This window comes from Thermobia domestica, chromosome 13, assembly GCF_964235325.1.
Source record: "Thermobia domestica chromosome 13, izTheDome1.hap1.1, whole genome shotgun sequence".
Lineage (NCBI taxonomy): Eukaryota > Metazoa > Arthropoda > Insecta > Zygentoma > Lepismatidae > Thermobia > Thermobia domestica.
Genome location: NC_137466.1, coordinates 86,763,941 through 86,783,470, shown reverse-complemented (window position 1 = coordinate 86,783,470; position 19,530 = coordinate 86,763,941). Strand labels below are relative to the sequence as shown.

Here is a 19,530-nt window from a genome sequence, read left to right as displayed (position 1 = left end):
CTTCAATTCCCTAAAAATAACAATCATATCAAAAGATCATAAATGCAAAACAGAGAAGCTCTAATACATGTTACAAGTAGTCGAAAATTATTTAATTTACAATAACAGTTGTAATTAAGAACAAAGGGGAGAACGATTTAGTTGTAAACGGTCGTAAAAAGTAATTGTTTGACATTTATTTATTATTTCCAATTTAATTTTGTTAATAAATCCGCTCCAAATTACTTAAGAAATGGGATTAAATAGAATAATCTAAGTCTGCGCATGTATTGCCATCTATTGAGCAACATAGGAAACTACTGTTTTCTAAATCTTATTCCTATAAAGATTAAAATGTCTTTGCGGCACCATTTATCGTTGTCATAACGAACTGAAATTTACAGGTAACACTTTTCTCATTAAAAGGAAAAAGATTAAGGGGTGCGGTATCAGATATACAAAACTTGAGAAATAAGGACCACCCTACTGAGACACATATGAGAAAGTAGTACTAAATATTTTCAGTATTACAGTGAAGTTGTAGGTTCGAAGCTCCAGGGGTTTAGGAGATACACTACCAGAACATCACATGGAAGTACAGAATAGTCTTCATACAGTTGGAGGTAAAAGCCCTGTAAGACCTCTTGTAACGACAAAAGGTGAATAACAAATATATGGGTACATATTAGAACTAGGGGGAAGTCATATAGTAAGGGTATACCTGACGGCAGCCATCTTGAAGTCCGCCATTTTGAATTAAGGTTAAGTTTTTAAAATAGGAATAGGGTCATGTGATACATGATTTAAGGCGCAAATTTAATCAGAAGAACAATGGTGACGTTAATTTTGATTTACGCGCAATTGGTAAAAAGTTACAGGGAAATTAAATATTGTTACAGCATATGTATTAGTCCTTTACCCCACCTTGTAAATTTTGTGTTAATGATAATAATTAAATAAAAAGAAGCTGGATAAATATTAGGTCTATGGTAAGAGTTGCCTTGATGGCGGCTATGTTCAAATCCGCCATTTTGAATCAGACAAAAGTTTTAAACAAAACGCATAACAGTGACACCTTATTAATAGCAAATTTTACCATAAATCCAACGGTATAACCATTTTTGCTTTATCATTAACCAGCACAAAATGAATAGCGTAATGAAATAAATGACTTCGGGCTAGAAGTTAATCAGAAATACAATGGTGGCGTTACAATGTTAGTTGTTTGATGCTGTACTTGCACGCCATTTCGTTGTTTTTCATGTATCCTGTTTGCTGTTAATAAGGTGTCAATGTTATGCGTTTTGTTTAAAACTTTTCTCTGATTCAAAATGGCGGATTTGAACATGGCCGCCATCAAGGCAACTCTTACCATAGACCTAATATTTATCCACCTGCTTTTTATTTAATTATTATCATTAACACAAAATTTACAAGGTGGGGTAAAGGACTAATACATATGCTGCAACAATATTTAATTTCCCTGTAACTTTTTGCCACTTGCGAGTAAATCAAAATTAACGTCACCATTGTTCTTCTGATTAAATTTGCGCCTTAAATCATGTATCACATGACCCTATTCCTATTTTAAAAACTTAACCTTAATTCAAAATGGCGGATATCAAGATGGCCGCCGTCAGGTATACCCTTACTATATGACTTCCCCCTAGTCTTAATATGTACCCATATATTTGTTATTCACCTTTTGTCGTTACAAGAGGTCTTACAGGGATTTTACCCCCAACTGTATGAAGACTATTCTGTACTTCCATGTGATGTTCTGGTAGCTGTATCTCCTAAACCCCTGGAGCTTCGCACCTACAACTTCACTGTAATACTGAAAATATTTAGTACTACTTTCTCATATGTGTCTCAGTCAGCAACTCGATTCACCCAAACGTAAGGTTTACTTGTCAGTATCCCAGATAGCACAGAAAAGTTTTTAAAAATGTTTAAAAATTTGCAGAGGCAAACTAAAAAGTTTGCAAAAAACTTGCCTTTTCAAATGAGAAAATTTGCCGAAAGTTCAATGCAAATAACGAAGTTGACGCTGGCTGAGTTTGCAGCAAAGTTGCCTCAGAAAACGAAAACATCTGCCAATACAAACGAAATGTTTGCGACTGCACAGCAAGAAAGTTTGCCAGGACTTTGCTGCAAATATTTTGTGCAAATTTTCTTTGAAAAAATTTCCGAAAATGAGCTGATAAATTTGGTAAAAATATTAAAAGGTTTGCAGCAACATTGCAGAAAGTGTTTTTACGATCGCAAGATCATGTTTGCTGCAAATGTATCAGGTAATGTTTGCTGCAAATTTATAAAGTAATATTTGGTGCAAATTTATAAGGTAATATTTGTAGCAAATTTAGAAGGTAATGTTTGTAGCAAATTTAGAAGGTAATGTTTGTAGCAAATTTAGAAGGTAATGTTTGTAGCAAATTTATAAGGTATTGTTTGTAACAAATTTATAAGGTAATATTTGTAGCAAATTTAGAAGGTAATGTTTGTAGCAAATTTAGAAGGTAATGTTTGTAGCAAATTTATAAGGTATTGTTTGTAGCAAATTTATAAGGTATTGTTTGTAGCAAATTTAGAAGGTATTGTTTGTTGCAAATTTGGTATAAGGCTAAAATATGTATCAAAATTCTGAAACTAGTGATCGAGGTTTAAGTCAAAATAATAACTGCTTGCGATTTAATATTATTAAAACAGAAAACACAATCTACCATTCCGGTTGCATACATGGAGTAATCACCTGTAACATTTAGAAGATATTTTTCATTATTTCCAGGTTCTGTCCAAATGTAATCGGAATGAGACATTGTGTTTCGTATGCTTTAATAGTTTTTAGATCCCAAGCAGTTTATATTCTGACTTGTACCTCACTAGTTTCAGAATTTTTCTACATATCTTAATCAAAATTTGCAGCAATTGTCTTGAAACTAGTACAACTATATAAAAATATCAAACGACATGGGCTGATAAGGGTAATTTTTCGTCCATCGAATACCGGAAAAATGAAGAGTCCGATTCAGACAAGTTTGCAATGTCTGTATATTGGAAGATATGTTTTGTATGTGAATATAATAGATATGTGAGAAAGAAAATAAGTCATAGAAATTAGTGCCCAAAAAGAAGTTTTGCGTCATTTTGACAATGTTTGCTGTCGTTGACATAGGCTTGTAGTAAGAAGGATTCGATGAACCTAAATAAACCAAACTCATAATAATATGACGCTGTGTAAGTTTTGATATGAGGATCAATTTATTTTGGTAGTGTGTCTTTCGACTTATAAGAGAACAGTATGTATCTAGCCTCTATAGACACTTTACATTTTTCCGGTGTTCGATGGGCGAAAAATGACCCTTATCAGCCCACATCCTTTTGAAGAGAGCAAATATAGAAGATAGTTTGCTACCTTCCAGCTGCACTTTTCTTGTTCATAAAATAAGAAGTAACTTATTAACGACTATTTTAACGTCATTTAATTTATATATGTGTATACATAAATACTTAAAAAAAATAGAAAACGCCTAAACCTGAATATTTCTGAAGGTTACATCAACGTTTATTCCATCACTTACTCTTGTAATGGACACGGAAAGTTTCTCTGGTTCTTCGTAGGGAGATTTCGACTTAAAAGCGAGTCATTTAAACAAATCTAATAAATTTTACCTTTTAACGAATTTGGCCTGTACATTTTAATCCAAAATTTTACAAAGTCGGCTGCACAATCACTGAGCAAAGTAGCAATTGACGACAAATTATCCAATAACAACACATTATACTCGAAGACAATGCACAAGGGAAAACAGACACTTCCAAATGCATAAACAAACATGGCGGCATCCAGATGGCTCCAAGAACAAAGGATTAAGCCTTTTCTAAATTATCATGTCGAAAAAAACCAGTAAAAATCACGGTAATGACACAACCGCATTAGAATGTGTGAGAACAAGCAGATAAAAATAACTAAGAGTATTAGGATGAAACATTAAAAAAATACTATACGGTAAATAAAGGGCATTATATATTTATTGCTTGATTTTGACTTTAGAATGACAATGTACTACAAACTATAACAATACTCAGAGATCATATTACAGAATTCATAAGGAGATTAACAAAAACTGTTTTATAGAAAAAAAAGTTGAGAAAAGTAAGTTGTTGTGTATATATAAAAATACTTAGTACCAGATGTCAGTATCTGAAGCCTATTCACAACGCTTCCCACCATTTTTTTTTTTTTTTTTTTTTTTTTTTTTGAGTTTGAAAATCGTGCGAAAATGGAAGAAAATATCAAAATTTTGAACTCTGCCTTCTTCATATCTCAAATCAACCTGATTTCGCATCAAGCAGAGATAGAACACACCCGGAAGCTTTTCCCCCGAACTATCGGAACATGCATCCAGAAACAAACGTGTGCCAATATCTGGCGTATAGACACACACTTGAACGAGAAGCGACCCAGTCATCACTCACACAAACTGGTTCATAGCATCTGCACGATACAGGATTCATTTTCAAAATTCTTATTTGCAATCAGTTACTTCAGCTAAATACTATCTTATATTGAGAAACAAAAACATCCGGTTGTGTTTTATATATGCTCGCCATGCTTGGTGCAAATTCGGAGGCGAGTTGAGGTAGGAAGTTGGAGTTTTCTGGTAAGGAATATTTTGCTACACGTTAAAATTCTCCATTTCTCAGTTTTTTATCTGGAACCGAGGTCACAAACTATAAAACACTACATTGTGGTTTTTAACTATTATTTGCCGGTCTTCATGCTTTGGTCGATGCTGTCAAAAATGAGGTCCGTGAGGTGAGTACAATATACCTAAAAATCCATTCGTACCATGCAGTTTCCCTACACACTCAATTATAAAAATACTTCACACTTTACACCCTTTTCATGCTAATTACTTTATTTCGAAAAACAGGTGAATATTTTTGGGGGTAACTTTTCTTAGCAGTTACAAGCCGCTTGAGTCATACCAACTGATAGATTTATAAACCCAGTTCTCTGCCGATATCATTGACCAGCTCACAAAATACCATACGACCATTTTGTCAAAATTTAATATAATTATATGAATTTCACGGAAGTAATACGAGTTTGCATATACACACACATACATACATACATACATATATATATATATATATATATATATATATATATATAAAGCATAGTGAATGTGGTATTTGAATGATGTTGATCTTTCAGTTCATAATATAGCACACTACCTACAGCACAGATGCTGCACATTATTTCGTGGATGAACAAAACAGTTATATTACTGGAAACTATGTACAATGCATCTTTGTTGATAACTACCCCGATGGTAAACATTAACTCTTGTTTCATATGCATACAAGCTAAACGACTCTCTTTTCATTATGAGCAACTTTCCTTGATTATCACCTAACAAAAACTAAATGTACAAAGCAGATCTATCAACCGTGTGCGGTTTCAACCATATATAAACAAGTCTTAAGTTGTTCGGATTACTTCTTACAAATAGTTACAAATATTTCGTAATCACTGTTCTTCCGTTACGCATACAAGCTAAACGACTCTCACTTTGTGTAACTCTCCTTCAAAATTAGCACAAAAAAAAAAAAAAAGAAAAACTAAATGCACAAAACAGACTTATCACCATGCGGTTTCTCTACCATATATGAACAAAGTCTTAAGTTTAGTTATAGGTCTTGTTTCATACGCATGCAAGCTAAACAACTCTCACTTCACTATGTGCAACTTTCCTTCAACATAGCACCCAACAAAAACTACAAACTCAAAACAGACCTATCACCACTTTTCGCCATCACTGTTCTTCCGTTGGAAACTGAGACTGTGCTACTGTGAGTGCCACCTCCAGATGAGGATGCTCTCTCATCCAGAGTAACTCGAATAGTGCTTCCGCTTTCCTCAAATGAAACTCGAGTAGCACTTCCACTCTCATCCATTGAAACTCGAGTGGTGTTTCTGCTCTCATCCAAGGAAACTGGAGTACTTCTGCTTCTGCCTTCTCTGAAATGAAAATTCAAAGAATTATGCATTTGCGCTATAACATTCGATTATCAACATGATATTAAGACGAGAGTCAATTTCTCACGTATTGACAAGGAAATATCTGAGGACCACGGATGGCAGTTTTATGTCTACATGTCTACAGAATAAATCACGTACGTTGTATTGCTTCCGATGATTTCAGTTTGCTTCCGATACTTGGTGCTCATTTTCCATTAAAAACGGTATCGTTTTGAAAATTTCGCAATTGTTTCATAAACTACTCTTCATGATACAATCATCAGAACAAATTTCGTTTCTCTAGCTCCAGCGCTTCAGCCTGTGCAGCTTTTTCATATACGTTTTCCCGCTATTTTGGATCGTGTTTTTAATGTAACCTATACCTAATGATCCACTTTCGGTGGTCATAAACTCAAGATTGCGAATTGTTTAATACTTTATAATTTTCCGCAAACTACTGTTCATGATATACCATGATAGCGAATTCCGCTTCTCTAGCCTTAGTTGTTCGCGCTAGGCACTTTCTAATCGTATATTGGCTGGCGGCCCTATTTCATTCAAGATCGCGACCTGGCCAAAATTCTCTTTTTCTCCAAGACATAACTTGCTCTTCAAGACATACCTTCGCACCAAATTTAGTTTAAGTCCAACAGTTCGGGCTGCGATTTTATATCACTGAATTGTGATTCAATGGCCATAAGACTTTGGAATCCTCATACAACTGAAGGTAGCACATGGGACCCTCGAGATTCTTTGTTACCCCAATTTGTGATTTTAAATATACAAACGTTTTATGTCAAATTTTCGAAAGATAATAAGACTTCCCTTGTACTTTTGGTTCATGATGACATGTATGTTGTACATTAAAATCATTTACTTTAATGCTAATTATTGCAGGAATTTTAGAACAAACACAAGCAAAGAGTTGAATTGCTGCCTCACAAGACTAATTGTAAGGAGGACTATGAACTTCGGTACCCGATTTTTAAAAGTGATTCCTGATTTGGTGAATAATCGAGCAAGCAATTTTCTTTGCTTTTCATAAGGAACAACATAGCTTTCAGTTTTTAAAAACATCATGCTTTTTTTTGAACATTTTCGAAAACAACAATTTTTCTTAACGTTTCGTGAGGGACACTATTCGCTTTAAACATTTTTCATTTGTTGTATAGTCTTGGAGAGCATTACTTTATTTCTCTTTTTTTCAACTATAGCACCTATTTTTTAAGGGTGTTTTGGGATAATATATATATCCCCGAATCTCCTAAAATGGTTGACAAAGTTGATGGTTGCAGACACTTTGTTTTATTACCACAAATACCAAAGCGGTCTTGAAAAATGATGAAATATATAAAGAAGTTCCTGAAAATTGAATGGCTCCTGTGACCTTCGACGTTTCGGAATTTGTAATCTTCGACTCCGTAATCCCAAGACGTTGGTCATAACTGCTCTAAATTTTTAAAACGTATTATCTGGGAAGTTGGAAAATGTGGCTTGGCCCTATATGCACCCGACGTCCTCTTCCGTTATAGAAAATGTACACCACGCAAACTGAATATTCTTTGTAAACATAATTGTTTTAGCATAATTTTATTTCCACACATGGTTTAACAGAATACACGGTCGTTAGATGCAAAGGCGCATGAGAAAACAGCTACCACATGATATGGAAAAATAAGCAAATTCCTTCTATTGTAGCGAGCTAGCAAAGATACAAGGCAAAATAATATTAAAACAAAAACGAATTCATACCACTAAGAAACAAAATCGAATAAAACTCACGAACAAAGAACTAAAGCAACTAGCAGGGAACAGGAAACAAAGAACAGAGTGCATATGGCGGCGTGGTGTCTATGTAACGTCATTCTTGCAGCATTGACTAGACTTAATGTACGTAGTAGCATTTGCCTGAATCCAGATTTAAGGATGGTTTGTGATCATGAATAAAAGTTATTAAGTTGTTTATTGTTTTCCCTGAGCCTATTACAATAACCTGTTTTATATTACTTGGATTTTGTTTAGAATAAACATCAACAAAATGTTCAACATGTCAAAGTAACAGGTTCGAAAAAAATGTTACTATAATGAAACATTTTTATCTATAAATAGAAACATCCTTCATTTTGAATTCAGGCAGGCTACAAAGAACGAACCTAGCTCAGTATTCCATCACATGTGGCCATCCATCAAAGATTCCTCACGGGGATATTTTAATAAGCAACTTATATTTCATTAATTACAACACACCAAAAGATGTTTTCGAGGGTCGAATGGCTTCCATACATTCCTGTGTGAGACAGCTATTAACTCACAAGTGGCAGCAGATATGTAGACTTTGCTTACAATTCCAGTGGTCTTTGATACCCCACGTGACCCCATTCTCATTTATACTATGTTTGCAATTCAATATGGCGGCGTTTAAGATGGTGACATTGCACTGGAAGTGCCCTCAAAATAAGTTGTCTACCCCGATTTCCAATAGTTGTGTTGGATCTGCCCATATTTCCTTCTTGACGGATCCAAACAGGTATTCTTCACATTTTATTGCCTACCTGATTTCAAAATGGTATACATGTAGCAGCTCAATGGAATATTTGTGAAACGAATGACCACTACTGTCCTGCTTAGCAACTAGAACTTAATTTTAATACAAAATTTCATAAAAATCCAACTCTCATGATTCGTGTACTTTCCTCGTAAGCAAACACACTACAAACATATAAAAATCAGCGCCATTACACCCTCCATGTGGTTATAAAGTGCTTTCCCTGAAAATATGGATTTTCTTGCATTGGTTCAAACTTGCACGAGTATTTTTATTTTTTCATTATTTGAAAAGAATACTAGGGACGATATGAAGATTGCACTGCTTTTGAAGTGACAACTACTTTCATTTCATAATGACTACTGAATTTTTAACTGTTTCTTAGTGCTACTTTAAGAAAAAAAAAATCGCTGAATAACCGAAGCACATGCTTCAACTGATGAGTAATCATGGAAGAAAAGTTATTTATTACCATCAAAAGTGCTCTTTACACCCGTGTGCACCAACGCAGTTTAAACGAACGTTCACTTAAACGCATTCAACATTAAACTCTCAACTTTAAACGTGACTGCCAGACTTTCGTTGCACCGTTGAAAATGGAAGTTCAGTAAACCTCGTTTAAGTAAACTTCGGTCAATTTGTAAAATTGACTCAGATTGCTTGTCGTCTTTCGTCTCTAACCTTCTTTTAACGAAGTAACAAATGAAGAAATCATACCGCGTGCCGAGGTTTTCGACTTTCCAGATTGCGTGCATCTCGACTGAATATAACATCAAAGAATAGACTAATAAATTCTACCTGTAATAAAATAAATGAGTGATACCTGGTGTTGCAATATTAGTAGTAGTAGATTTTAGATTAGATTGTAGCGTGTAGTTTTACTATACTCATCCATAGTTAAGTAGTAGTACTAGTAGTAGTAGGAAAGGGTTAGAAGTCCCGCAGGGGTTTGTTGGGTTTTGTTCTCGGTGCACTTTTACTATACGGATACACAGATTGTAAAATATATATATATATATAAAAAAATATGGGCAAGTCTTTAGTTTGAACATTTTATGTCCAGAACAGAACCCAACTTAACCCCTGCGGGGATTCTAACCCGTTCCTACAACTACTACTACTACTACTGATACTATGGATACGTAGAGTAAAACTGCACGCTGTTCGCGACGTAAAATGGGCAAATTAAAGACTTCTGCACTTTTTCCATATATTTCACAATATGTGGTTCCGTATAGTAAAATTGCACTATTAAGATTACACTAAACTTATAAGAAAGAACAAATTTAATGTGGATCTATGTGGACCAGTGATGATTTCAGGAATTGGCCAGGGCAATTTCTCCCCGAGAACCATGAAATTCCATCGGGACCTATGCTCAATGCGGAATTCCAATATTTTCATTACTAACACATTTCATCCCCCAGTATACTAAAATTCGCCACCAGTAGAAAATATTAAAAAAAAAAAAAAAAAAAAAAGCTTGTGGAATCCACTGATGGAGAAAATTGATTCAACAACATATTTCATCATCAAAATGTTATTCTAATGTCATTTACATCCTTTTCCTTGTTGGCATTTGCCTACAATTCCCAGTTAGCATAGGTAAAGTTGAGGAGCACTACCATTTATTCTTTCCACTTATGATCTAACGTCTTCTGCGTTCTTAGTTTCTCACCTGTCCTCCAGCTGCATACACATTTATAATATGCTTGCAAACTTATATGTTATAGATACAATAAGTGCAAAAACCACGGAGTTTGTATTTATTCCGATTCCAAGCAGGGCACAATTTGAGGGATCGCTCGTGATTTTCTCCGAGAAAGCAGGCACATTAGCGATGGTGGTGTGTGAATAAGGAAAAGAAAAGTGTGGAAAATGTCAGCCTCCTGTTTTTCGGCGCAATTTCTCAAAATACATTCGTTACACGTGTAAGTAACATGCAATTATAGAAACAGCATTAAAATGTATGGTTCATAATTATACAATTATAGTGCATAACTAGATTGTAGTTATCACCTACTACAGATTGGTACGTATTTTTGGTTCTGATTTGCTCATTACTCGAGCAGACGGTTCTACCAAATTTTGACACGTTCTTACATTTTCAGGTTAGGTTAGAGCGTTCGTTTAGCAGATCATGCACTAAATGAAGAGCTCCATTACTGCTTGCGGATTGATTTCAGGATGGCTCAGTATCATATAAATCAAGTGTGGACGTACAGCATAAAAACTACTGTGTATAAAACACGAACCAACTTGTGCTACGTGGCCACCAAAAAGCACGAATGCTATCTAACAGAGTTAGAGTAGCAGTGCAGTAGGGAGGCCCGAACGATAGCGATCGGTTGCATACATAGGGAGCAGGCGCGTCAACAACCGGGTATACGTATAAAGGAGGACAGTGAAAGAGCACATTTACACATACAATAATTCCTTTATTACTAATAATTCATTTCAATATGCTGTGATAGATGGTAATTACTTATATTCACACTCATTCCTTCATGAAAAATATTTCACGTCGTATTTTACCTATGAAATTTCTATTTGTTAGAACCGTCTGCTCGAGTTCTCCCTTAATTTGCTTACAGGTATACGCACCTCGACTATAGGTCTCCAGCTTCACCTTCGAACCGTAATAGGTTAAAAAATAGCTTGTTACGAGCAGCTTCCAAAGTTTGGTGCGTAATTTTGAGACGTGTGGCTTTCATTATATGAAGCTAAGTTTGTATGTGTCTTATACAATTGTACGCACAAGTTAATACCACTTGAGGAATAACTAGATAATAAGTTTTACGATAAATAATTGGATAAGGATTTTTATGCTATTTGCATGGAGTTTTGACAAAAAAAAGAAAAAAAAATACTGTATTTATAGACATAACTTTTATGCCCTCCTAAGGTTAACCTTTACTGGAAAATTGTTTAGAAAATTCATTGTCGAAAATTCTATGAGCTGATTAAAAAAAAAAAAAGTATATGTGGTTTATTTCTCATCCAGTTATTCCTCGTAAAACTCATTACCCAGTTATTCCTAGAGTGTTATCAACCAATTGCGCACAATTGGTTGATAACACTCTAGGAATAACTGGGTAATGAGTTTTACGAGGAATAACTGGATGAGAAATAAACCACATATACTGCGTACAATTGTATAAGACACATAGAAACTTAGTGAAAGCCACACGTCTCAAAACCACGTACCAAACTTCGCAAGCTACTCATTGCAAGCTATATTTGAACCTATTACGGTTTACGCCAAGGTGAAGCTGCTCGGCTATATTCGAGGTGCGTCCGTAGTGAACAGGCAAATTTGCCATGGTGTAAGCAAATTAATGGTTCACTTCAGCAGGCAGTTCTACCAAATAGAAAATTTATAGGTAAAAAACGACGTGAAATATCTTTCATGAAGGAATGAAAATGTGAATATAAGTAATTACCATTTATCACAGCATATTGAAGTTAATTATTAGTGATAAAGAAATTATAGTATATGTAAGTGTGCTCTTCCACTGTCTTCGTTTATGTACATACCCCGTGCTTACGCGCCTGCTCCCTATGGACGCAAACGCTTGGGGCTCCCTACTGCGCTACTACTGTAACTAGGTTAGATAGCATTCGTGCTTTTTAGTGGCCACCTAGCATAACTTGGTTTGTGTTTTATACACAGTAGTTTTTATGCTATACGTCCACACTTTATTTATTCGTTACTGAGCCATCCTAAAGTAATGGCGCTCTTCATTTAGTGCATGCTGTGGTAAAAGAAAGCTCTAATCTAACCTGGAAATGTAAAAAAAAAAAAAAAAAAAAAAAGCGTTGAAATTCGGTAGAACCATATGCTGGAGTGATGAGCAAATTAGTACAAAAATTACCTACCAATTTGTAGTAGGTGATCACTACAAACTAGTTTTGCATTATAATTGCATAATTATGAACAATACATTTTAACGCTGTTTCTATAATCACAGATTACTTACATGTGTAACGAATGTTTTTTGAGAAATTGCACCGCAAAACAGGAGGGTGATATTTTAAACAGTGGTATTTTCTTATGCACACACCACCATCGCTAATGTACCTGCTTTCGCGGAGAAAATCACGAGCGATCCCTCAAATTGTGCCCTGCTTCGAATCGGAATAGATACAAACTTCGGTTGTTTTGGCCATTTAGCACAGATTCGTGCGTGGTTTTTGCACTTGTTGTATTTATAATATATAAGTTTGCAAACATATTATAAATGTGTGCGTAGCTGGTGGACAGGTGAGAAACTAAAAATGCAGAAAGTTGTTAGCTCATAAATGGAAAGAATAAATGGTAGAGCTCCTCAACTTTACCTGCGCTAACTAGGAATTGTAGGTAAACACCAACAGGGAAAAGAATGTTAAAGGCATTAGAATAACATTTTCACGATGAAATATGAATAACTGTTGAATCAATTTTCCCCAACAGTGGATTCCAGAAGTTTTTTTTTTTTTTCATTTTTTATTTTCTAGTGGCGAATTTTAATATACTGGGGATGAAATGTACTAGGAATCCACATTGAGGATGATAGGATGGTCAATGTTCCGTTAAGGGGGCCAAAACTACACTGGACCCCCTTAAGCTAACCAGACCTAAGCTAATCTAACCAAACATAATATAACGTTATATTATGTAATCAAACGAAAATCAATAGAAACAAGTGGTGTCAAAGACACTGGACCCCCTTAACGGAACATTGACCTATAGGATATGGTCATGAGGGAATTTCATGGTTCTCGCGGAGAAGTTCCCCCCGGTCAATAGATTCACATTATATTTGTTCTTTGTTATAAGTTTAGTGTAATCTTTATAGTGCAGTGTTACTATAGGGGCTACGGATCCACAGATTGTAAAATATATGGAAAAAATTGCAGACGCCTTTAATTTGTCCGTTTTATGTCGAGAACAACGTGCAGTTTTACTATACGTATCCATAGTATAAGTAGTAGTAGGAAAAAGTCAGAAGCCCCGCAGGGGTTAGTTGGGTTCAGTTCTCGACATAAAATGGACGTGTAAACGTATAGTAAAACTGCACGGAGAACAGAACCCAACAAACCCCTGCGGACCTCTAACCCTTTCCTACTACTACTTATACTATGGATTCGTATAAAACTACACGCTACAATCTAATCTAAAATCTACTACCAATATTGCAACACCAAGTATTACTCGCTTATTTTATTAAAGGTATAATTTATTAGTCCATTCTTTGATTATGTTCAGTCGAGATGCACACGATCTAGAGAGTCGAGAACTCCGGCAGGCGGTATGCTTTCTTTATTTGTTACTTTGTTAAACGAAGGTTAGAGACAAAAGATGACAACCAATCAGAGTCGATTTTACAAATTGATCGAAGTTTACTTAAACGAGGTTTACTGAACTTCGATTTCCAATGGTGCAACGAAGATCCGAGAACCACGTTTAAACTTGAAAGTTCAACTCCTTCAGTGTGGGTGGCGAGTTAACTCGTGTCTTCAAAACACACCTGCTGTCCGGATGGCGTATATATATGCTTTCATTTTGCTTTGGCTACTTTGTATTGCGTATGGCGAATATACTTGCCCATAGTATGAGTAATGTTATCCCGACAATATTTAGCGAGTTTGCGCTCAGCTGGTTTCAATTGTTGCTTAATTAAAAGAAGAAGAGGAAGAAAGAAATTAAATAGAGTTTGTGCTTCGTCAAATACAGTTTCAATTCTTTGTTTTGTTTGAGAGCAGACAGCACAGTAACGGCTTCAAAACGATATTTCAACCATGCTGACATCGAGGAAGAGTTATTAATTAGTGATTCTGATGTAAGTGATTTTGAAACAGATTTAGAATCAACATCCAAAGTTCTCGAAAAAAACTACACTTTTTACAGCGGTTCGCATCTGAAAATTACGCACTGAAGGGGTTAATGTTGAACGCGTTTACGTGAATGCTCGTTTAAACTTCGTTGGTGCACACGGCTGTAACGGCCGTGTGCACCAACGAACCAACTGTTCAACGAGGGTCATAACCAAGCTCGGTGTAAATGTATGTTGCACCAACAACGTTCATGGTTAAGTCTCGCAGCCGTGTGCACCAACGAAGTTTAAACGAGCGTTCACTTAAACGCGTTCAAAATTAAACTTTCAAGTTTAAACGTGGTTCCCGGACTTTTGTTGCACCATTGAAAATCGAAGTTCAGTAAACCTCGTTTAAGTAAACTTCGGTCAATTTGTAAAATCGACTCTGATTGGTTGTCGTCTTTTGTCTCTAACCTTCGTTTAACAAAGTGACAAATGAAGAAAGCATACGGCGTGCCGGGGTTTTGGACTTTCGAGATTGTGTGCATCTCGAGTGAACACAACATCAAACAATGAACTAATAAATTATACCTGTAATGAAATAACCGAGTGATACTTGAACGTAAAATTGCTTACTCACCTTCGAGTTAACCTCGTTTTGGCTTGATTCACAAACCCTTGTATATTTCTTTGTTGAATCTTGGGTTGTGTTGGGATGTGATTTCATAACAGCATCTGCATTGAAAAAGAATATTTTTGATCAAAATGTTAAACATCAAATGGTTTATTCTAATTTTTACACACATTATTTGAACATAGTGGTTGCCTTGTCCGACACTTTTCAAATACCACAGTAGTCGTCAAATGCAGAGTCTAGCCGGATAAGAATACCAAAGTGAGCGTTACTAGGATTGCTTTGATATTCAACACCAAAAAACCTTTATATCAAAAGATGACTCAACTTCGGTCACTTTCAGATTTCGAATTGTAAAAAAATTGAAGAAAAAAGTTTTTTTTTTTTTCCTCCTAGACTCGTCACTTATAGTGCTTCGCACACTGCAACATTTCAACAACAGTATCCTCTATAAAATATCTTGCGTTCCAAAGTAAACGTTCAACAAAGTGCGATAGGTTAAATGTTATAAAATGCATTCATTAAAACAAAACACTAGAAACAAACCACGAGAAATAGACCTATTTTCAGTTATAAAAGGCCTCGATTGAGCAGTTTGCTTCATTACACTTGAATGGGCAGAAACTAAAAGTATTTAATCTGAAACGAAAGCATTTAATATTATAAGCTCCTTTTATCCACCTTTTCTGATTGTGTGGTGGGATTCTCTCAGGGTATCAAACCTAAAAACATTACATTTACCATTAAACACTGAAGAAAATGTTTATATTATGGCCCATGGTGTGCATTACGAAAACCTCTAAATTCAAGTTCTCAAAGAAAATTCTAAACTTTTGGAACGTATGGTGCAATTTAATATATTCTGGTCCGTTTCCTTTATGAGAATTCCGCAATTTATTTTTACAATATAAACACAAATGACGTTTAAGGTTTATTGTGCGAAGTCGTAAAAAATTATCATTATTTACTTAACTAAAGACTAATTCTATATTACTTTTTTTTAAAAAAAAAGTAAAAGTCTATGTGACACGACACAAATCCGCGCATTTTAAAATTCCACTACTTAATATTTATAACGACTATATATTTCAAGTATTGAAACAAGTTTCCACACTATAAATTTAATTCAAACTACTAGCACTTTTATGGATACCGCATTTTCATACACCTTATATTAAAATATATGTAACTAGTACTAACCGTGGATTATTTTGTATAATTCAGTGTTTTTAAACCAGGGTTTGAAAAAACCCGGGCTTTTTTGAAAAAGCCCAACACACCTGGGCCCATATGGGTTTTTTCGGGTTTAATCGTTTTTTTCGAAATATTTCAATGTCTTTGGGATAAAAGTGTTAAAATGTTATTTATATTTCAAGATTGTCATTGTCACAACTTGCAGCAATTTTCTACTCACTGCCTTTTTGAAATTTTACATTCAATCGCCGAGAAAATCTATACAGCAAATTTAGCATATCTTGTGCTTCCACCGTCAAAATTTCAACGTAAAAGACTGAAAATTGCGCTTCGTAGCTTAGATACTCGCTGTTTTGAAAAAATGGCCGCCATTTTGACATTTTACGTTGGTATGCCGCCAAAATCTATACGGGAAATTTAGAGTGTCGCGTACGTGTACTCTGAAAATTTTAACTTAAAAGTCCGAAAATTGTACCCTGTAGTGTGTATGGTAGAGGCAGGCAAAGGAATTGAGTTGATTTTGTGTTTAACGTCCCTTTCAGCAGCGAGGCTATGTGAGACGGGACCTACTGATTAAAGTGGAATCCGAACCACATGAGCTCCCTCCGGGAAGCAAATCCAGATCACCCACGCCGAAGATGCGTACACTAACGGCTTAGCCATGAAGGACCTCGGCAGAGAAATGAACAAATGTAGATCAAGTCATCCAGAAGCCTGACTGACGTTCGCCAAATATGAATACCAAAAGGGGTCTATTAATTTAAAACAAAGATACAATTCATGTTGTATGAAATAAATAAATGTTTTAAAATTTCTTACATGAAATTAACATCTTACAGCGTAAATAAACCTGTCATATTTTCTCCATGAGAATACGGGACATCTCAGATCACCCCCTTCAACTTTCCAACACAATGAATTGAATAGTCTGCTTATGAACAAAAGTGTAATAGGCCGCGGTAGCTAAGTGGTAGAGCATTCACTCTGGTGCATGGGGTCCCTAGTTCGATCCCAGCTAGCGCCAAGTGAGCTTTATGGTGGACAAAAACCTTGTGTGTGAGTTTTCTCGGGATTCTCACGTTTCCTCCCAATTTCTTCATTCCGTCATTTTATTAATTTCTCATCATCACCGTCACCTTGAGCATACCTGGCATAACCGTGAGACTAAAAGCAAAAGATTTAATTTAATTTATTTTTTTTAAATTTTTTTTTTCAAGAATATAATTGGCGAAAGTTCACTATCCAGCAGCTGCTTTGCTCTCTTCGTACCCTGCAATTAATTGTATAGACTAAAGATGCCTAAAAAACTTAAGATGCGCTGTAAAAATGCTTTACAGGAAAACAATATGCAAATTATTTAAATCAGTGGTACAATCTACCTTCAATATTCTTCGCGAGTTTAGCAATATTTATTAACATGGTTGTATTTGCCAAAATTACGTTCGTCAGTTTAATCTGATATTTCTCCCTGTGTCGTGTGTGATTGTCAGGACCAATAACTGAAAAAACAGAAATGAAATCTTTAAGTTTTACGTCCCACGTTTATGTCGGTTAGGCTAAAGGAGAGGGTGATGAGAGATGAGTGAAATGGTGGAACGAAGAATGTGAGAGGAAACGAGAGAACCCCGAGAAAACCCACCAGCACCACAGTCCACACGGCGCGAGCTGGATCGAACAAGGGACCCCAAGCACCGGATGTGAACACTCTACCACTGAGCCACCGCGTCACTCGATAAAATAACTGAGTGCATATGAAAGATGACTCTATTAGACGTTATTTTCCACAGGCGCAGCGGTGTTCTTCTGCACAGTGTACAGAAGCTGTATATTATGTTTATATGTGGAGCGTTACTAATATGACACCATGACAAGTTCTATTCAAATTCGTATCTTTGTCAAAACCCATTTAGGTTTACTACCCTCGCTTACGCGTATACCCATGATCATTGACGCGCCCACTTCCCACGGACGTACCCCACGCAGGCACACCAGCATTGCACCGCCCTGGCTCGGTTAGATCGCACTCGTGCTTTTTGTGGTCATTTAGGACAGGCTGGTTGTGTTTTTGCACTGTAGTTCTTATGTCATACACCACGAAGGCGTGTTTATATGGAAATCGAAAAAGAATCGTAACTTTTCAACAATTACTTCTGGTGGCCTCCTTGAATTTTATCTATTCATAGTGAGATATTTTCAAATATAACCTAGCGAAATCTTTTAGGAGACAATATAAAAGAAACCAATGAAAGTATCAATTTTTCAACAATTATTTCGTGTGGTGCGCCAAAAGTAAACCTGCACGACACTTTGTGCATTAAATCATTGTTTTCACATCATGTTAAGTTCTTCACACAGAAATCAATCAGTTCTACTCGTAAATGTTCTAAAGGTAAGTAAAATAAAGAGTAAAATATTTGCATCCAATAAACCTTTCGCGCTATCAGATTGAAAGGTACGACTCGATTCACTAGCAAGCGCTACACGAACATCGTATAATTCACATTTACTCCTGTAACATTTTTATTTTATACAAAATAAAAGAATATTTAACTATTACTGTGCACTTACCAATTTGTACAGCACTCTCTCTCTCTCTCTCAATGTTTTGATGTCCAGGAACTCGTCCAACAGCACTGACACGCCGCAACACATAAAGAAAACAAACATATGACGTCTCTTTCGTGAAACGTCCAAGCGCAGTGAATTGTGGGTAGGTAGCTTGAAGACAACTTGCCAAAAGTTTGTAGTTGCAAATTGTTGAAACTACATCTGTATATAATTTGCTGAATGAAATTTGCTATAACATAAAACTTGAAAATAATATTTAATTTGCTAAGACATTCAAAGTTTGAATTGAAACTGTCAAGCGCACTAGATAGGTGGAAGCAAATTTGCAGAAAAATGCCAAATGTTTGCTTTTGCCAAGTTTTGAAACTACATTTGTATGAAATTTGTTGCATTAAATTTACTCTTTCATAAAAATTGCAAATGATATTTAATTTGCCACAAACATTCCAAGTTTGCATTGCATTTTCCGCATATACAAAATGAAAACTTTCACATTATTTGGTATGACGAACAATAGGCAAGTTTACGGAAAACTTCTGTGCTATCGGGGATAGTATTTGCTCAAATCTTAGAAATTCGAATGCAGGAAATGACTACAAAGCTCTTCCAGTACTTTCAACATTTGTATTTTTTATTGCAAAATGTTCTGAACTACATTAAGGTCAGATGTGCAAGAACACATCTGAAAGAAGCTCAAGATAAACAAGTATTTTTTATATTCTAGCAGTTTTTTATACGTCTCTGCTTCATTTATAGTTTTGTCATCCCAATACATTACAAC

General features: G+C 35.5%; 1 protein-coding gene and 1 long non-coding RNA gene across 2 annotated transcripts in view; both read right to left on the bottom strand.

Moving 5' to 3' along the window:
* The window catches only part of LOC145668296 (uncharacterized), a 259,797-nt gene that overhangs the window by 137,986 nt on the left and 102,281 nt on the right, over positions 1-19,530 (bottom strand). The gene's annotated exons all lie outside the window — the stretch shown is intronic.
* Positions 5,969-19,057, bottom strand: LOC145668297 (uncharacterized). The gene is made up of 3 exons (XR_014128007.1): positions 18,750-19,057; positions 14,994-15,088; positions 5,969-6,010 (listed from the first exon to the last, which is right to left on the bottom strand). It is a non-coding gene; the product is annotated as an uncharacterized LOC145668297 (long non-coding RNA).